We start from the raw sequence: 11879 nt of genomic DNA, 5'->3' as shown, positions 1-11879 counted from the left end.
CAAAAAAAAAAAAAAAAAAATCATATATGTTAAAGCTGACTCAGAGTAGGTGACGGATGGGATATTTGTAGGGCATTTTAAAAAGGAACATCATGGTTTGGTGGCCTACCTTGCAAGTGCAAAGACCCAAGTTCAATCCCCGGTACCAAAAAAATAAAAAATAAAAAAAAATAAAAAAAATAAAAAAGGAACATCAGAGTACAGTTATATACAAAACTTGTTAATGTTCTATAGGGCAAAAAACCCCACAACCTTTGGTACTATCTACCTGGCAGGAATCATTTGCGTCTCTGCTAGTTACAAATCTACAGTTAACATAGGTTTTTGCTTGTTTTTTTTGGTAGCAGTTATCAAACTTGGGACCTTGTGCTTGTGAGTCAGGCACTGGCACCATTGAGCAAAATCCCCAGCCCTACAGGTAAACATAGAATGTCACTGACTTGGAGCTCTAAATATTAGCAAGTAGCAAAGTCATGGATGATACTTTCTTATTGGAAGTTACCAAACTTTGGGATGGGCCTATTAAAGAGTAGTTCAGTATGACATCGAAAGGTTGACATCTGTTAAACTTATTGTGTTTGGAGTAATTTTTCTTACAATCTCACACCTAATGTTATCTTTTGCAGAATTGCAAGAAAGCATTTTGCCAGCTGAGGTAAGCCTAGTGGTAGTGGCCTCCTTGACACTCCAATCTGGGTTCCAGCCAAAGGAAGAGAAAGTTCCTTTTTGGGGGGTGGGGGAAGTTTGTGAGGTCCTCCCAATTCTCTCTTACTCTAGTCAGGGAAAAAAAGAAGATTGTGAAGAGACATTAGCAATGGCAGCATCAGGGAAAGTCTAGAAAGCGTTTCAGTGAGCCTTAGAATTTTGGCTTCTTTTCTTTTCACACCAGAAGTACCATTTCTTCACATGGTGAGCCAAGCAATGTCAAACTTGATCTGTTCATATCAGTATCCTTTTCCTTCACAGTGGGGCAGAATGAATAGAACCTGATTTTCCTAGAGAGAGGAAAATACTCTTCACAGCTTCCAAATTTAAACTCTATACAATAATGCTAATTTTTATTTAATGCCTTTTAGACTGAATGTGGAGAACAATATTGTGGCTTGTAATGTTTTGCATTCCCCACTGCAACTGACCTTAGGCCTCGCACATTGTTGGAATTTTGCAACTAGCAGCTGCAAGATTATATGAGAGTACTATGAGTCTATTGGAAATGCGATCATGCAGGAGAAAGCGTTTTGAGAAGGCTATTTGTGAGGCGGGGAGGGGATGTCTTCGGGATACAGTGAGCCAGGAGAAATGGTATGCAAAAGCAGAAGAAAAGCCTTTTATTTTTAAAAAGTGACCCAGATGGCAATATTAAATAATAACAGTTATGATGATATATAAAAAAAATCTGGCTTTAGATTATAAATTGGCTCATTATCAAGAAAAAATATTTATGGAAACACAGCAATGATCAATGGGCTTATTATCCTATACTGGCAGCCAAGAAGTCCTAAGACATAAGCATGTTGCAAAAATCAGGCAGTCATTTGTACAAGTGGTATTTGGTGCATAGCTTTGCAACAGGGATAATTTTCTTCTAAGATGAGCACCAGGGACTGGAATTGGACTTCAGGGTCCTGGTCTGATCGTCTGGAAAATAGGGCTAATTGGGATGCTCCCTAAGAGGTTTCCTTCATTAATGCTTGGCTGAGAGCTCAGAGAGCTTTCAGTCAGACTCCTCACTACTGTGTTTGTCCTTATTATTAAAATACAAAACCTCAGACTAGTCTGTTTTAGTTCTCTTTCAAGTTTCTCTGTTTTTCTGTTACATTAAGGCTTTTCTTTAGGAATTTGCCTATATTCAGTTCACTGCCCATCTGCTTTCTTCTTCAGAAAACTGTTCTTTTTATCCCTTGGAGTATTTTAATATTATTTAGCTTAGAATACATTGAAAGACTCAAACACCTGCAAGGTCACAAATGATAAAAGAGAATGTAGCAGAAGACCAGCTGGAGCAATGCTTTCTACAACAAGCAAGCTGGGGAAAAGAACACCGGGCTTCTGAAATGGAATCAGGAGCCTAAATGTACTAAGTGTGTGCCTGACACATGTTAGTCAGCCTCCACTGTTGTTATAGACACCTGAGAAAACCAATTTAAAGGGAGAAAATATTTATTTTGGTTCATGGTTGCGGAAGTTTCAGTACACAGTTGTTTGGCCCTGTTGCCTTAGGCCTGATGGGAGGCAGTATGTCAAGGTGGGGAGCGTGTGGTAGCATGAAACTACTTACCCCATGGTGACTTGGAAGTAAAGAGAGAGAAAAGAGGCTGGAATACGAATATGCCCTTCATTGACATCCCCTCTCTCTCCAACAGTGACCTAACTTCCTTCCACCAGGTCCTATCTCTTAAAGGTATCATCAGCTCTCAGTAGCATCACAGGCTGGGGACCAGAAATTGTTTTCATCTGCCTTGAATCAGTACTGCATGGGATAGTCAAGGACCTCACGGTGACAGGAAATTTCTCCTGGGTGCTTATCCTTAATGATGAGAGCAATCCTGTCTTCCAGGCACTCAGGGCTGGGCTGAGATCAGGGTGAAGGCCAGGCTCAGGTGGTAAGTAGGCTAGAAATCACCTGTCTGGATGTGGGGTGGTGACTGCCCCTGCACCTACTGAGTGGCGTCAATGATGGTAAGAAGCAAACCTTCAAATGTCATTAATTACGGACTCATGCTGCTGTAAGTGCTGTGTCAGTTAACTCGTCACATTTACAACTTTAGGCTGTATTATCAATTTCTGTTTTCCAAATGGGAACTCAAGAATACAAAGTCAGAAACTTGCCTGAACTCACACAGTTAATGTAAGCAGCTGAGACGGGATTTTAATCCAGTTTAGAATTCGTGTTCTTAGTGACTACTTATCATTCCAATACCTGCTTGGGGACGTTGACAAGACTGTTTCAATTTTTTGTGGTCTAATGAGGTAGACAAATCTTTATTTTAGGATATCTATTTATCTATGTATCTATCTTAGAACTTGGTCTGAGAACTTGAACCAAGAGCCATTCTACCACTGAGCTATAGCCTCATCCCTATTGAAATGTTTATTTATTTATCCATTTATGTATTTTGGCTTTTTGAGACAGGGTCTCACTATGTAGTTGAGACTGACCTGGAACTTACTATGTAGTCCAGGCTGGTCTTGAACTCACAGCAATCCTCCTGCCTCAGCCTCCCGAGTGCTGGGATTACAGGCGGGCACCACCACACCTGGGTTTAAATTTTTATTTTTTTAAAAAATTGAGAGATGAGGCTGGCCGCAAGCTTGGCTTCTTCCTGTTCAGTCTCCTGGGTAGCTGTGATTACAGGCATGTGCCACTGCACCTGGCCAATTGATTTTTAAAAATATTGCTGCTGATTGATTATTATTACATTGGCTTCATTTGGCATTAGTTTGTCTTTGGAAGCACAAATAGCACAGACATTAAGAGCTTCATTTTAGGCTATCAGGGGAGTTTTGGTGGGTCTCAGTAAAATGTTCCCTTTTGGGAGGTTGCTCCCTAGACCTTTGGACACAGATCCTGCTCCTTGGTCTTCTTAAGCATCAATCTATGCACTGATTGCCTGCTCTCCTCCCACCAGCGACTTTCATCCCCTTGACTATCATTAGCTGTGGCAGCCTAATTTTATTGCTGAGTCAGACAATCAGCGTTAATTGCCTGTTTCCGCCTCCAGCTGTGTCTCTGCCTTGTGGGAGGGAAAGTCTCTCTCAGGTCTCAGTACACTGCCCAACTGGATGCTCACAGTGGCTGTGCAGGCCACTTATATGGTCTTCTGTAACTTCTGAGCCCACAGGTTCCCCATTTTCCTGGGCTGTGCCTGGAGGAGATGAGGGTGTTATTCACACAGTAAGCCTCTCCAAATAGCCTGCCCACCCACCTTCACTGCAGCCCCCTCTAAGAGCTATCCGGTGCTATGTCCATATCCTCTTTGTATGCCTCCAGACTCATTCAATCTCCCTGTTTCTTACACTGCTACCAGCTTTGAGAGACTGACCTTTAGGACCCCATGAAAGGAATCATTGAAGGTCAAAGCTTTTTTCCTGGGGCCCTCTTCTCAGCAAGGGCTCCTTTTGCTTGCTTCTAGATTTTATGGAAGATTGAATTGTTGATCCTAATTCTTTGCTCTTCCTGACATCCATGCTCTTTTCCTGGATAAGACTTTGCAGTTAGTTCCATAAAAGGAGTGATGTACTGGCATTTGCCCTTGGGCTTGACTCTGTGTTTTGTTTGTCCATTGGTGTAGGTTTCAAGCCCAAGCTTTAAGAAACATCCCATGTTTCTGTGTGCTTCCACTGTGGGAAGAACCTTCCTGGAGCAACTGGTCCCTCTTCAGTGTGACTACGGAAGGAACACATGTGAAACAGACAAGAGCTCAGTTTGCAGAGTAGCCAAGCCCAGCTGGACACCAGCTTGGGAGAGGGCCCCCAGCCGAGACCAGCTGACCTCTCCTCAACTCACATACCCATGAAAAACAGATGTTTATGACTGCATTCCACAAAAAGCATGTGATAAAGTGTGGTAACTTTCTACTGTTGTTCACACAAACAATATTGTAGTATTCCTTTCTTTTCTTTTTCTGCTACTACCTCACAAAGACTCCCTTTATCGAGCCATTAAGAAACCATCCTAATTGTCATCTGTTTCCTATAGTGACACTGAAGGATACAAGCACTGAGCCAATTCCCTTTCATCACATCACGTCACATTGCCAGAAAAATTCAAGATATGACACTTAGGGAGAAGCTGAGGTCAACATCAAATTTGAAATATTTAAACTATATCCACAAAGCAGACAATTAAGTGCGTTGTTGTGGGTGATGGTGCTGTTGATAAAACATGACTCCTGATATCTTATACAACAAATTTCCATCTGACTATGTACCAACCGTTTTTGACAACTTTGCAGTCACAGTTATAATCAATGGAGAGCCATATACTCTTGGGCTTTTTGATACTGCAGGGCAAGAGAATTATGACAGATTACGACCACTGAGTTTTCCACCAACAGATGTATTTCTAGTCTGTTTTTCAGTGGTCTCTCCATCCTCATTTGAAAATGTGAAAGAAAAGTGGGTGCCTGAGATAACTCACCACTGTCCAAAAACTCCTTTCTTGCTAGTTGGGACCTCAATTGATCTTAGAGATGACCCCTCTAGTATTGAGAAACTTACCAACAACAAACACAAGCCTATCACTCCAGAGACTGCTGAAAAGCTGACCCGTGATCTGAAGGCCATCAGGTAGGTGAAGTGTTCTGCCCTCACACACAAAGGCCTGAAGAATGTGTGTGATGAAGCAATATTGGCTGCCCCGAAAGCCCCAGAACTGAAGAAGAGCTGCAGGTGTGTGCTGCTGTGAACATCTCTCCAGATCCCTTTCTGCACAGCTGGTATCGTCATCATACTAAAAGCAAATTAAACTAGAGATTCAAAATTAAAATTCGTTTCTTCAATAATGACAAATACCCTTCACCTATCCACATGCACTCGTGTGAGACAGGGCCAATAGATATGCCCCCCTCCTCCAAATTTGAGTAAGTGTGATTGTCAGAAAAATGATCAGTACTAGTTTTTGTTTTGTTGTTTCAAAAAAAAAACCTTTTTGTTGTTGTTTGAAAAGTAAGGCATGCTTGTGATGATGCTGTAACAGACTAATTTGAACTGATGAAGCTGCTCCCTGGTTCCACTTGAGAGTAATCTGAGACATCTTAGTATGTTTTTCTCTTCTTTATTTGAGCGGAGTGCATGTGGGGATTTTTTAATCTTGTTTTTCTAATTCATTAATCAGTGGAGGAGTAGGGATTGATTCCACATTCCACTTCCTAGATCTACTTTGGAAAAACGTGTTCCCCACCTGGTGCTCTTAGGAAGGGGTATAGTAAATGCCTCATTTAATAACTTACTCCTTTTTGAAAGTCACCTTTTTTCTCTCTCCACCCCTGAGTAGATCCAGTATTTGATGAAACTCATGAAAGTGGGTGGAGCTATCTTGCCCCGCCCCCTTGCTGGGATGCACTTTATATGTGACTGCGACTTTCAAGGAAATTTGTTTGCCATTTGCTAATTTTGAAGTTAATTTTAACTTCTTTCACTGATAAGTGAAGAAAAGTATTGCATCTTTTGAAATACACCAAATGGGTTGAGTGTAATTTAAAACATTTCCCCGTCAAATTATGACACTCGGTACCCGTAACTTCCTCTTCTTTCTCTCTTCCTGTTCAGTATTCACCTGAAACTCTGACCTAGGAAGCCAATAAGCTCTTACTTTACTCATTTTGTGAGTTAAATTGTTTTTGGAATATCAACTTTTTATTTGGAAAAAGTTTCAAACAAAAATACAAGTAGAGATAGCATTATCATGAACCCGTGTACCCAGGTTCTACGATGACTGTTCTGCCAATCTCTTTACACGTTTCCCTTTTTCTTTTCTTTTTCTCTTGAACTCTAATGACCTTTCAATTTCTGGAGGAATCCAGAGGTTTGCTTGTGGTTCTGACCTTCGGTGATCTCTCAGCAGCATTTACGATCATTGTTCACCCTTCTTTCTCTGCTGATACTATCTCCTGGTCTCTCTCTCTCTCTCTCTCTCTCTCTCTCTCGTACTGAGGACCGAACTCGGGACCTTGCGTTTGCAAGGCAGGTAACAGAACCACTGAGCTACTGAACTAAATTTACTCTGGCCCTCCTTCTACCTCTTTTGACTGCTCTGTTTTTTCTTTTAGATTTCTGACCTGGTTCTTAAATGTTAGTGCTCCTGAGGGTCTTGGTCTTCCCTATTTTCCTTCTGTCTATGCCAGCAATGGCGAACCTTTTAGAGCTTTTGATGATATGGCCTGTTGCAGCATGCATGCCTTAGGTTCACCACCACTGCTGTGCTGTATTTCAAGGTATTCATGTCCACTCTCATGACCTAATCCGTGATACTCTCTACTTCCCTGGACTATTCTGTCTATCCACTAAGTGTCTGTGCCTGGAGTCTGAATGCACTTTACCTTGAGCATGTCCAGCCCAACCAAACCTAGTGACTTCTTGAACTTTCTCTTCTCCTTGTTTTCTGGCTTCTCCATCTTAGTTCATATCTTGCTTACTGCCCTGTCAGATAACCAGAGAGCACATGCCTCTCCTTGACCCAGATCTGACTATTCTTCTCTGGGAATATTTTTCCAATCCTTCCCCTGTTTTCATCTCTATCTCGTGGGTTCAGGCCCTTGTCATCTCTCACTCAGGACATTCAGTGTTCTAACTAGTCTTGGAGTAGTTTCTCCTGCTAAGTACTGGCATCGCTTTTCTTAAGTCATGGATCTAATCATGCAAACCCCAGCCCAATTTACAAATATTCCATGATTTCATTTGAAATATACTCTGAATATACTTGGTGTGATATTGAAGCTTCCTCAGTACCTGTCCTAATTTCACCCTCTGGTAGTGTTTTCCATGTCCCCTCCTTGAAATACATGGCCCGGTTTGTTCGTACCCTCATACATCACGTGCTGTAGTGTGGACTTTGGCATGCTGATCATTGTTGTGTGTGATACATTAAAAATTTTAGGTGTTTATTCTCAAATAAAAGTTTTTAAAAGTGTCCCTTCATAAGTCTTGAATCTCCCTTACCCTTCTGATATTTTTAACAAATTCTCATTTATATACCTTTACTAACATAAGATAAAATATGAAATGAAGACCAATGTTAGCCATCCTATGTTAAGGAATGTGAAAATGAATTTTGACCTTTTAAAGAAGAAAAGAATTAGACCTATGTATTTGCATTAATTTTGTACTAGTCTGAATTCAGATACCATATATATATATATATATATATATACATATGTAATCTCCATGGTACAATATTTGAAACTTTAGCTCAGCTGCTCCTCTACCACTACTGTTGCTGAGATGATGATTTAATACCATATTCTACAAGAGCTTTTTGATAGACTAGAAAATTGTTAAGTAAAGGCACTCATGTCAGGGGCTTTTAACAGGCTGTCTTGTTCTATCCGCATTATCTCTACAATGTTCATAGAAAAGGCTTGAGGATCATAGCAGTCTCAGTTACAAAGATCCCCAAAAGCCATCCCTACATGTCTGAAGAAACCTTCAAATTCAGGTTTTACTCTCTGAAAGTTTTAAAGTGATACTTGCTGTCAATGAAGATTGTAAGAGACCAACCTGCTAGGAAAGACTAACCAGAGGGGGTGAATGGAAATTAAAGACACAGACACAGAAAGAATTTAGAATGAGGGGGCCAAAGGGCTTTTTGCCTCTAGGAGACAAAGAGCCCTGAGCATTTAGCTCACTTCCCTTTTACACACCTGGACAAGGGAGCAAGCAATTAGGTTAATAGACGATTCATCTGCCTCTTGTCATCTATAGCACATACCCAGGTACACATCCGGATCTCAGCTGTATTGACTGTCCTCTGGAACTTGCAACGTACTAGCACGCCTGCATGTTACCAAGGGGGGTACAGCTTGCTGTTTTGCTCTTCTGTGCTCCCAGAGAAGGTCAATTAGGCCTCGATCCTCATTATCTGGTCTCCTACAGAAGGTTAGGCAGCTTGGATGATCTACAAACTTAAAATTTATTATCATAATTGTTACATAAAGACATTTACAAATAAAAGAATAAGTAGTATCACAAACAAAGGAATAGATTTCTATGGCTACATCATGTTTAGAGTGGTAAAAATATTGATTAGTCAATACTGACCTAAGGATGAGAAAATAATTTTTCTTCTTCCATTCAAAGGATAACAAGTTTGGTTCTGTACATAGGTTCAAGGAAATGTATTAAAAATTAAATGTAATAATCAAATAAAAACCTATTTGCTACTTCACAGATTTACATGGGAGAATAAAATTATTTACATGTTCTATATCCTTTTAGTTACCCAAAGACCAAGTTAGAATAAATTTATTTTTTGTTTCAGACTATTTAAGTCAAATGATTACAAGACAGTTACAATTAGAGTTAAATTGCTACTGCAACTACTAGCGGTTCAAAAAAGAAGTTGTAGTTTTGAGAAAGTAACAAATGTACTTTCAAGTGTGTAATACTATTAGAGGAAGGGCTAGAAAACCTGAGAAAATAGAGAATTAACTGCTGAGTAGAAGACATTTTTGATAGGTAGACAGCCAAGACTTTTCCCTATCACTAATGTCAAATTAGATTATTTCCAATCTTAGTCCATATTTAATGTACTTTCTCTTTGGTTTTCTTCTGTTTTGTTTCTCCAGTGTGGAAAGCCTTAAATTTACTTTGAGACTTCTGAAGCTTTATAAAAGTTAGGCAGCAAGAAGAGTAAACAAAGATTCATCTACCTACAATTATCAAGGAGCTGAAGAGAGTATGTCAGTTGTGTCTGTCTAGGTGACCATTCATGTTGTTACTACTGTCCAAGGAAAGAGGTCACAGGGTCATCTGGTCACTGACCTTTCATTCTATAGGCCTCCATTTCCCTTTCAGTGGGCTCCCGAGTTTCATACGTGCTATTATAAGGTTCCTTCCTCTCATCAATCTGTATGATATCCTTGACTTGAAGAAGGTGAGCTTCCTCTGCATTTAATGCACAAGGAAAAACTAAGAGGCGAAAAAGAAGAAAACTAAGAAGCACTGAAAGAGCAACTCAGAGAGTGCTGAGAAGGAAAAAAACATAAAAAATTGAAAAAGGCATTAAATGCAGAGGAAGCTCACCTTCTTCCTCTGTGAGGATTTGAGGGTTTTTTTTCCATGTGTTCTTCTCCAGTTATATAATTTGTAATACATTCCTCTGGTAAGCTCCCCGCCGCAGTATTGGGGCTCAAACTCAGGACCCTGTACTTGCAAGACAGGTGCGGCACCATTGAGTTAAATCCCCATCCCTTACATTCCTCTGAATTAACAATCTCCTTCCCAACTTCCCTTGTACAATAGGAATACTTGAAAAATGAGTAGCAGCATTTGTATCCCCATCAGTGTACTTTCCAGTAATATCCCCCAGATATGTATGTAATTATTGATCTTCACGTCTTCCTCAGATTTGGAGCAGGAAATATCACACTCCTGTCCTTTAATGACTGCACCACGTCCTAAGTACTCCATGTAGTCTTCAGTCTGGGCTAAGAGCAATTCAACTGGAGGTGCATCTAGGTGTTCTTGACCACCATACTTTCCAGGATGCTCTTTCTGCTGTTCTTTGAATTTTTCTTCTTCTTCTCCTTCTTCTTTTTTTTTTTTTTGACTTTGAAGGACTTACATAACAGATCTAGTTTTGTAAGATCTGCCTGCAGATGCACCTCAGATCCTTTTTCATAGGCTTCCCAAGTAGACAATTGTGTCTGAGCCATCGAAGTAGTATCGCCTGTGTATCTAATGAAGTTTTCTCCAGTGTAAACTCACTTCATTTGAATTCTCTCTCATTGCTCTGGTTTTTGAATCATAATAGGAAGAATTTGGATCCAGATTTCTCAAATTTCCCTGCAATATCTTCTCCAATCCTGAGATCTGGACGGTAGCTTATCTCTTAGAGTCCAAATTCTGTCCAGGCGTGTCAGTGTCATCTGCATATTTATCTTCATCCTCATCTTCACTATTATGATCCTTTTCCATCTGAGAATTTGGTTCCTCTTTTCCTCGAAGGTGTTTTGGATAATTAGCTTGTTCTACTAATTTTCCTGAGGCTAATTCTTTTCAGAGTTTCTAGGCTTTCAATGTTCATTTTGCCAGATCAACTTTGGCATACTCTTCCACAACTTCTCATGTGTCCTTCTGGATTACAGCCACTCTGCTGATCTCTCTTTCATTGTAGTCAAACATCAACTGAGGCTGTATACATTCATTTGGAGCTGTATTAGTACCTGTAAATTTGGCTCCAATTTGCCTATGTCTCTCAAAGTAGCCGTTCTTTTTGTGAGTCATTGCCCCACAATTTTCACATGCTCTTTTGTGGGACTTAGTAGTTACGGAATTCTCTTTCATACCTCTCTTGTATCATTCTCTGGATGAGCTGAATTGCTTTGTGTTTCTGGTTGTGGTTTTTGATGCTTCAGGTCTTTTTGATGGCTCAGCATACCACGGCACTGACAACATATACTGAGGAACATGAGAATTGATGTCTTTTCATTCTTCACCAAAAGAAGCATTGCCCTTTTGCTGTTTTTCTAACTCCCCCTTCTTTCTCCATTTCTCTTTGGTCCTCTTCTTTGGTTTCTCCAAATTCATTTCTTTGGACTCTGACAGGGCTGCTGCAATTAACTGTATTCACAGCTGCCGCCCACATGATGACCGGCTTTCCCCAGTTCAGCTGCAGAGACTTCAAAACCATTTGACGTAAAGGCAGTCAAACTATGAATTTTTACTTCTGGGGTTTCTGCCTTCTCCCAGAAGCCACTGAGGTAGTTTCTGTCTTCTGGAATTCTTTTTTTTTTTTTTCCTTCTTCATTAAATTTGTTGGTACATTTTAGGTATGCAGTACAGTTACATTCATCATTGGGATCTTGTACCTTTACATGATGTATCTTGGTTCTATTTTTTCCCCATTCCCATGCCCTCCCTTCAAACCCTCTGCTCCTCTCCATTTACAAAGACTTTGTTTCCATTTTTTCTCATATATTTTCCTTTCCCCAACCTCTCCCACTTTTCCTACCCCATTCAGACCTTTTCTTCCTATTTCATATTATCAGTTGTACATTTTGATCCTTATTTACACTTTTAGTTTCTCATACCAGGGAAACTGGTATTTATATGTGTGTCCTATTTATTTCCCTTAAGAGTATGGCCTCAATGTGCATCCATTTAGCTATAAATATACCTAGTTTCTTGTTCTTTACGGCTGAGGAGTACTCATATATTTA

At 40.1% G+C, this 11879-nt stretch overlaps 2 pseudogenes; one reads left to right on the top strand and one right to left on the bottom strand.

Annotated features, from left to right (window-relative positions):
* Positions 1-4524: 4524 nt before the first annotated feature.
* LOC104859184 lies at positions 4525-5408 on the top strand (annotated as a pseudogene).
* A 2586-nt stretch (positions 5409-7994) lies between these two features.
* Positions 7995-11375, bottom strand: LOC104859189 (annotated as a pseudogene).
* Positions 11376-11879: the final 504 nt, after the last annotated feature.

This window comes from Fukomys damarensis, unplaced genomic scaffold (genome assembly GCF_012274545.1).
Source record: "Fukomys damarensis isolate Sample0158 unplaced genomic scaffold, DMR_v1.0_HiC HiC_scaffold_36, whole genome shotgun sequence".
Taxonomy (NCBI): Eukaryota; Metazoa; Chordata; class Mammalia; order Rodentia; family Bathyergidae; genus Fukomys; species Fukomys damarensis.
Note: the sequence above shows the minus strand (reverse complement) of the source record. Positions and strands in the feature narration are given on the sequence as shown.